This window comes from Lithobates pipiens, unplaced genomic scaffold, assembly GCF_037356315.1.
Source record: "Lithobates pipiens isolate NorthernLeopardFrog02 unplaced genomic scaffold, aLitPip1_a1.2 Scaffold_8, whole genome shotgun sequence".
Taxonomy (NCBI): domain Eukaryota; kingdom Metazoa; phylum Chordata; class Amphibia; order Anura; family Ranidae; genus Lithobates; species Lithobates pipiens.
The window spans coordinates 630,243,002-630,250,029 of NW_027507903.1; the positions used below are offsets into that span (position 1 = coordinate 630,243,002).

Below are 7,028 nucleotides of genomic sequence, written 5' to 3' on the forward strand. Positions count from 1 at the left end.
GTCAGCGCTGATTGGCAGCCGGTCGGCTGATGGTTTTCCAGCATGCTCGTCCAACAGAAGCTTCTGGTGGACTGGCTGCCATACATAGGGGCCAAATTTCACCTCACATTTGGCCCATATGTACTAGGCTTAAGGATGGTACACACAGAAATTAGACTGTTGTGTTTCTAGTGTGATTAGCAGTGGCTGGCAAGTAAAAAGAGATATTGGGTCCAGTAAGTAGCTAAAAACCAATTCTTAGATAAAGAATTCTCTAGAGGTCATAGGAGCCTAATTTGACCAATTGAACTCTAGTACCAATTTATTATTAAGCATTGCTTCAGTACGGTAGAAGTCTAATATTTGGATACCAGTGCACACCAAGTTCACTACAAGTTTAAACAGATATATTTTAATAATTTAACTTTTACCAAAGTTTTTGAATAAAAATTATTTTGTTTATATACATCTTCAAATTGTCTTTGATCTCTTTATTCCTCAAGCTGTATATGAAAGGGTTTACAAAGGGAGTAAACACTGTATACAACAAAGACATTATCTTACTGATCATTTGTGATTGTCCTTCCTTTGGAATCAGATATACAGCTATTAGGGTTCCATAAAATATAAACACAACAGTGAGATGGGAGCTACAAGTGGAAAAGGATTTCAGTCTTCCAGAAAAGGAGGATATCTTTAATATTGTTAAAACAATATAAGTATATGAAACCACTATCACTAAGAAAGGTAATATTAGCACAGGAACAGACAACAAGGTAATTTTCATTTGAACTGTGGATGTATCTGAGCAGGAAAGTTCCATAAGAGGATTCATATCACAAAATAAATACTCAATATCATTTGGTCCACAGAATTCTAGTTGACTTACGCCAAGTGTTGATATTAAAGCTACAGAATAGCTGAAAATCCAGGATGCAAGAACTAGTTGAATGCAAAGTGATTGTTTCATAATGGAGGTATAATGCAGAGGATAGCAGATGGCCAGATAACGGTCATAGGACATCACTGTCAGAAGGTAACATTCAATGTTTCTATTGTGCCATAGACATACAATTGAGCAATGCAACCAGAAAAGGATATGGAGGTCCTCTTATATAGAACAATACTTAACATGTTAGGAGCTATATCTGTGATCAGTATGATGTCAGATATAGAGAGTTGGGAGAGGAAGAAGTACATGGGAGAATGAAGGGTCTTAGGCCGCGTACACACGGGCGGACTGTTCGCCCAACCTTGTCCGCTGAACAGTGTTTGGGCGGACAGTCCGCTCGTGTGTGGGCTTTCAGCGGACAGTTTCAGCGGACAGTTGGACGGACAAAGTCTTTCGGAAATTCCGAAAAACTGTCCGCTGAAACTGTGTTTGAGCGAACAGTCCGCCCGTGTGTGGGCTTGTCCGCTGTACTTTCGAAATGAGCGGACTGTTCCCGCTCGGAAAGTCCGCCCATTTCGAGCGCGTGTACAGGTAGGCGGGGCCCGCGAAGGAGACGTCGCGGGCTCCGCCGCCTGGAATGGGCTTAAAGGGGAACCCCAACGCCGAAAAAAATCGGCGTGGGGGTTCCCCCCAAGTCCAGACCAGACCCTTGTCCGAGCACGCTACCCGGCCGGCCAGGAAAGGGGGGCGAGCGAGCGCGCCCCCCCTCCTGAGCCGTACCAGGCCGCGTGCCCTCAACATGGGGGGTGCCTTGGGGAAGGGGGGGCCGCGCGGCCCCCCCACCCCAAAGCACCTTGTCCCCATGTTGATGAGGACAAGGGCCTCTTCCCGACAACCCTGGCCGTTGGTTGTCGGGGTCTGCGGGCGGGGGGCTTATCGGAATCCGGGAGCCCCCTTTAAGAAGGGGGCCCCCGGATACCGGCCCCCCACCCTATGTGAATGAGTATGGGGTACAATGTACCCCTACCCATTCACCTGTGAAATAAAGTACAAAAAAAAAACACAACACATGGAAAAAGTATTTTATTGCACAGCTCCGGGGGTCTTCCGTCTTCGGGGGTCTTCTCGCCGGACTCCTCCGCTATGTGTGTGTAGCTCTTTTACTAGCGGAGGAGTCCGGCTTTCTTCCTCCCCGCCGCCGGCCTCTTCTCCCGACTTCGGGGGTCTTGTCCCCCTCTTCGGTTCTTCTGCCGGGCCACCGCGCCTGGTCCGGTGGCCCGGTCTTCTGTCGCCGTCTTCCGTTCTTCTGTCGCCGCCTTCGGTTCTTCTGCCGGGCCACCGCGCCTTCTTGTAGCTCTTTTACAGGCGGTGGCCCGGTCTTCTGTCGCCGCCGCTGTTGTCGTCGCCGCCGCCGCCGCCGCCGCCGCCGCCTTCCGTTCTTGTTCTTCTTCTTGTTCTTCTTCTTGTTCTTCTCCTGGAGATGTTGACTCGACGATCTCTCCGGCCGGAATGCCAGAGCCGCGCTGTGCGGTCACTTATATAGTGACAATGGGGCGGTGTCACATGGTATATGTCACATGGGTTGGTCACATGGTGACCCCGCCCCCTTACGATGTCATAGTCCCCATGTGACATCAACCCATGTGACCAACCCATGTGACATATACCATGTGACACCGCCCCATTGTCACTATATAAGTGGCAGCGGAGCGTGTCCCTGGCATTCCGGCCGGAGAGCTCGTCGAGTCAACATCTCCAGGAGAAGAAGAAGAAGAACAAGAAGAAGAACAAGAACGGAAGGCGGCGGCGGCGGCGGCGGCGGCGACGACGACGACAGCGGCGGCGACAGAAGACCGGGCCACCGCCTGTAAAAGAGCTACAAGAAGGCGCGGTGGCCCGGCAGAAGAACCGAAGGCGGCGACAGAAGAACGGAAGACGGCGACAGAAGACCGGGCCACCGGACCAGGCGCGGTGGCCCGGCAGAAGAACCGAAGAGGGGGACAAGACCCCCGAAGTCGGGAGAAGAGGCCGGCGGCGGGGAGGAAGAAAGCCGGACTCCTCCGCTAGTAAAAGAGCTACACACACATAGCGGAGGAGTCCGGCGAGAAGACCCCCGAAGACGGAAGACCCCCGGAGCTGTGCAATAAAATACTTTTTCCATGTGTTGTGTTTTTTTTTGTACTTTATTTCACAGGTGAATGGGTAGGGGTACATTGTACCCCATACTCATTCACATAGGGTGGGGGGCCGGTATCCGGGGGCCCCCTTCTTAAAGGGGGCTCCCGGATTCCGATAAGCCCCCCGCCCGCAGACCCCGACAACCAACGGCCAGGGTTGTCGGGAAGAGGCCCTTGTCCTCATCAACATGGGGACAAGGTGCTTTGGGGTGGGGGGGCCGCGCGGCCCCCCCTTCCCCAAGGCACCCCCCATGTTGAGGGCACGCGGCCTGGTACGGCTCAGGAGGGGGGGCGCGCTCGCTCGCCCCCCTTTCCTGGCCGGCCGGGTAGCGTGCTCGGACAAGGGTCTGGTCTGGACTTGGGGGGAACCCCCACGCCGATTTTTTTCGGCGTTGGGGTTCCCCTTTAAGCCCATTCCAGGCGGCGGAGCCCGCGACGTCTCCTTCGCGGGCCCCGCCTACCTGTACACGCGCTCGAAATGGGCGGATTTGCCTCCTCCTTACGTGGGCGAGTCCGTTCATTTCAAAAGTTGAGCGAACTGTTTGCCCAACCTTGTTCGTCAAACAGTCCGCTCGTGTGTGGGCAAGTCCGCTCATGCAAATTTTGAGCGGACTGTTTGCCGAAACTGTTTGACGAACAAGGTTGGGCAAACAGTCCGCGCGTGTGTACGCGGCCTTACTGTAATATATCAGTATGATGATTAAACAGTTTCCACATATTGTCACAATGTATATAATAAGGACCAAGGTGAAGAGCAGTAGATTATATACCGCCATGCTGTTAAATCCCAAAAAGAAGAATGTGGTAACATTAACATTGTGTGTGGTCTGTGTGGAAGCAGAAAAGGTTTATATAACATTTTAATATATTAACCATAGCAGAAATAATATACGTTGTCTTAAATGATTGAAAGCAAATACGGTCAATCTGAGACTTTGAATACCCTTTGAATACAGCTTGGGAAATTGTAAATTTAAAAGCTCAGTGACTGTTTTCTTTATTAATTGGGCTGCCTCTATTATTTTAGTTAATTTGGAATAAATAAATCAAATAAAAATGACATGACCATTGAGAAGAAGTGGAACTCTGGGCAAATAAAAAAATGACATATGTAAAGGAAAAAAACATGATAAAAAAAAAGCTTTCCAAAATGACATTTGCATAGCAAGAAGGGAGTTACTATATATATATATATATGTATATATATATATATATATATATATATATATATAGTATTTGGCTTTAGGTATACTTTAATGCCACAACAGTAATGGAAAACTATGCTACACAATGCAAAGAAAAGGATGGATGACATTATAGAATTTCTCATTTGTCTTAATAATTAATATTTCAATAAATTAAAGCATTATAGCTTGATCAATTTAGTCTGAAATTAAAAATGTACTTACTCTATTTACTAATGAACTCTGAAGAAAACCCATATATGTTTGATCATTTAACTTAATTTTAAATAAACCAACAAAAAACAATGTTGATTCTTTTTTTTTTTATAACAGAAAATTGTCAATATTAAAAATGTAACAATATTACATGAATTTCTTCATGAGAGAGTTTTCTACCAGTTTTTCTATTTAACATGGAATAGAAGCAGAATGTCACAAATGGAAAGAAAAAAAAAAAAGAAAAACAAAGGGAATAAAAATAATGACAAAGATGTCAAAATAATGTCAAAAATAAATACATAGTTCTGGTTTAAAGAATCTTTAACATAGGAGGTTTTTTTTTTTTTGTTTCTTTTTACCAGTGTTCAAGGAAAAAAAGACCAAGATGAAGTCATGAATGGAAAGAAAAAAATAGAAGTAGAGGGAGAGATAAAATAATAATAAGTATCTTATATATCTATTGTAAGTGTAAATCATATGATGTGTATCAGTGGATAAGACCAGTTGACTGAATAGGAAACCTTTTTTACACAAACATTTATCTGTTTCTTGGCAGATTAAAGATTCCATAGAGAGTAATCAAGATCTCTTAGGTTTCTATTATTGACTGTAATAAAAATAAATGCATTTTTTTTTCAAAATGCAATTCTCAATTCGATACAATACTAGTAAATAATGGTTTGGTTCACACCAGAACATCCGAACAGGCAAAAAAGATTGTTTGAACATGCAAACACCGTTAAAATCTATGGGACACGAATGTGAAAAATCAAAAGTGCTAATTTTAAAGGCTTATATGCATGGTTTTGCCCTAAAAAATGTTTGGGGACCTGGGTACTGCCCCCGGGGACATGTATCAATGCAAAAAAAGTTTTAAAAACTGAAATTTTTTCGGGAGCAGTGATTTTAAGAATGCTTAAAGTGAAACAATAAAAATGAAATATTCCTTTAAATATCGTGCCTGGGGGTGTTTATAGTACCACAACAAAATTACATTTCTAAAGGAAAAATTGTCAATTAAAATTGCTTGCGGCTGTAATGTATTGTTAAGTCCCAGCAATATAGATGAAAGTCATTGAGAAAAATGGCATGGGTCCCTCCCAGTCCATTACCAGGCTCTTTGGGTCTAGTATGGATATTAAGGGGAACCCCGCACCTACATTTTAAAAAAATTGCATGGGGGGCCCCCAGGCACTATGTACTCTGAACAGAAGTATATATACTATACGGCCTGCCCTATATACTGTGCAGAAAATTGGGCCTTAGGTATTGGTGGTGCCAGAAAATTGTAACCCCTCACAGTTACTCTTGTTGTGCATAGGAACAGGCCCTGTTGTTAAATATTATTTAAAAAATTGTAATTACATGCCCCTGTTAAACATAGGCAGAAAAATTGGGTATTTGGTGATGGTGGTGCCACAACACTGTAACCCCTCACAGTTATGCTTGTTGGGGGCAGGAACGGGCCCTGCTATGAAATATTATATCAAGAATTGTAATGACATGCCCCTGTTATACAGGGGCAGAAAAATTGGGTCTTTGGTGGTGGTGGTGCCACAACACTGTAAGCCCTCACAGTTACGCTTGGTGGGCGCAGGAATGGGCTCTGCTGTGATATATTAGACCAAAAATTATAATTACATGCCCCTGTTAAACAGGGGAAGAAAAATTGGGCCTTTGGTGGTGGTGCCACAACACTGTAAACCCTCACAGATACTCTTATTGGGCGCAGGAACGGGCCCTGCTGTGAAATATTTTATCAAAAACTGTAATTACATGCCCCTGTTAAACAGGGGCAGAAAAATTGTGCCTTAGGCAGTGGTGGTGGTGGTGCCACAACACTATAACCCCTCACAGATACTCTTGTTGGGCGCAGGAATGGGCCCTGATGTGAAATATTTGATCAAAAATTGTAAGTAATTTGATCAAAAATTGGGCCTTAGGCAGTGGTGGTGGTGCCCTGAAACCAAAAATATTGTTGGAAGCTAGCATCATCAAGAATGAGGAGAAATATGATAGTGTCTCGGCATAGGCAGTCTTCAAGGGATCCCACATCCATAGAAAATCAATCAGTTACATCAGCATCAGGTGCTTGATAGCTGCTGCTGATCCAAGACTGATTCATTTTATGAATGTGAGCCTATCAATGGAGTCGATGGACAGGCGCACTCTATGATCAATTACAAACCCTCCAGCAGCACTGAATGTGCATTCAGAAAGAATGCTGGATGCAGGACAGGTCAGTAGCTCAATTGTATATTTTGTTTACAAACGATTTTTATTTGGTACATAGAGAAAGTACATTGAGTGAGCATAGATATAACATAATAAATGCAATGTATGTCAAGTTAAACATAGAAAATCACCATATATACAAAATTTGTACAAAATTCAGTGCATATATATTGCAATAGTTTGTGATTTGATTTGGAATAGTGAGGGGCTAGAGTTGCAATAGTGCAGTAAATCGTATATAGTCATGTATAGGAGACCCAATCTCAGGAAGAATTAAAAAAGGAGGCAGAATGGTTAAACCAGGGATCCCATTTCTTACTATATAAATGTGTGGTATTTTGT

General features: G+C 44.3%; 1 pseudogene; it reads right to left on the reverse strand.

Moving 5' to 3' along the window:
* Positions 1–406: 406 nt before the first annotated feature.
* On the reverse strand, positions 407–3,869 carry LOC143962412 (olfactory receptor 5P68-like; annotated as a pseudogene).
* Between the last annotated feature and the right edge of the window lie 3,159 nt (positions 3,870–7,028).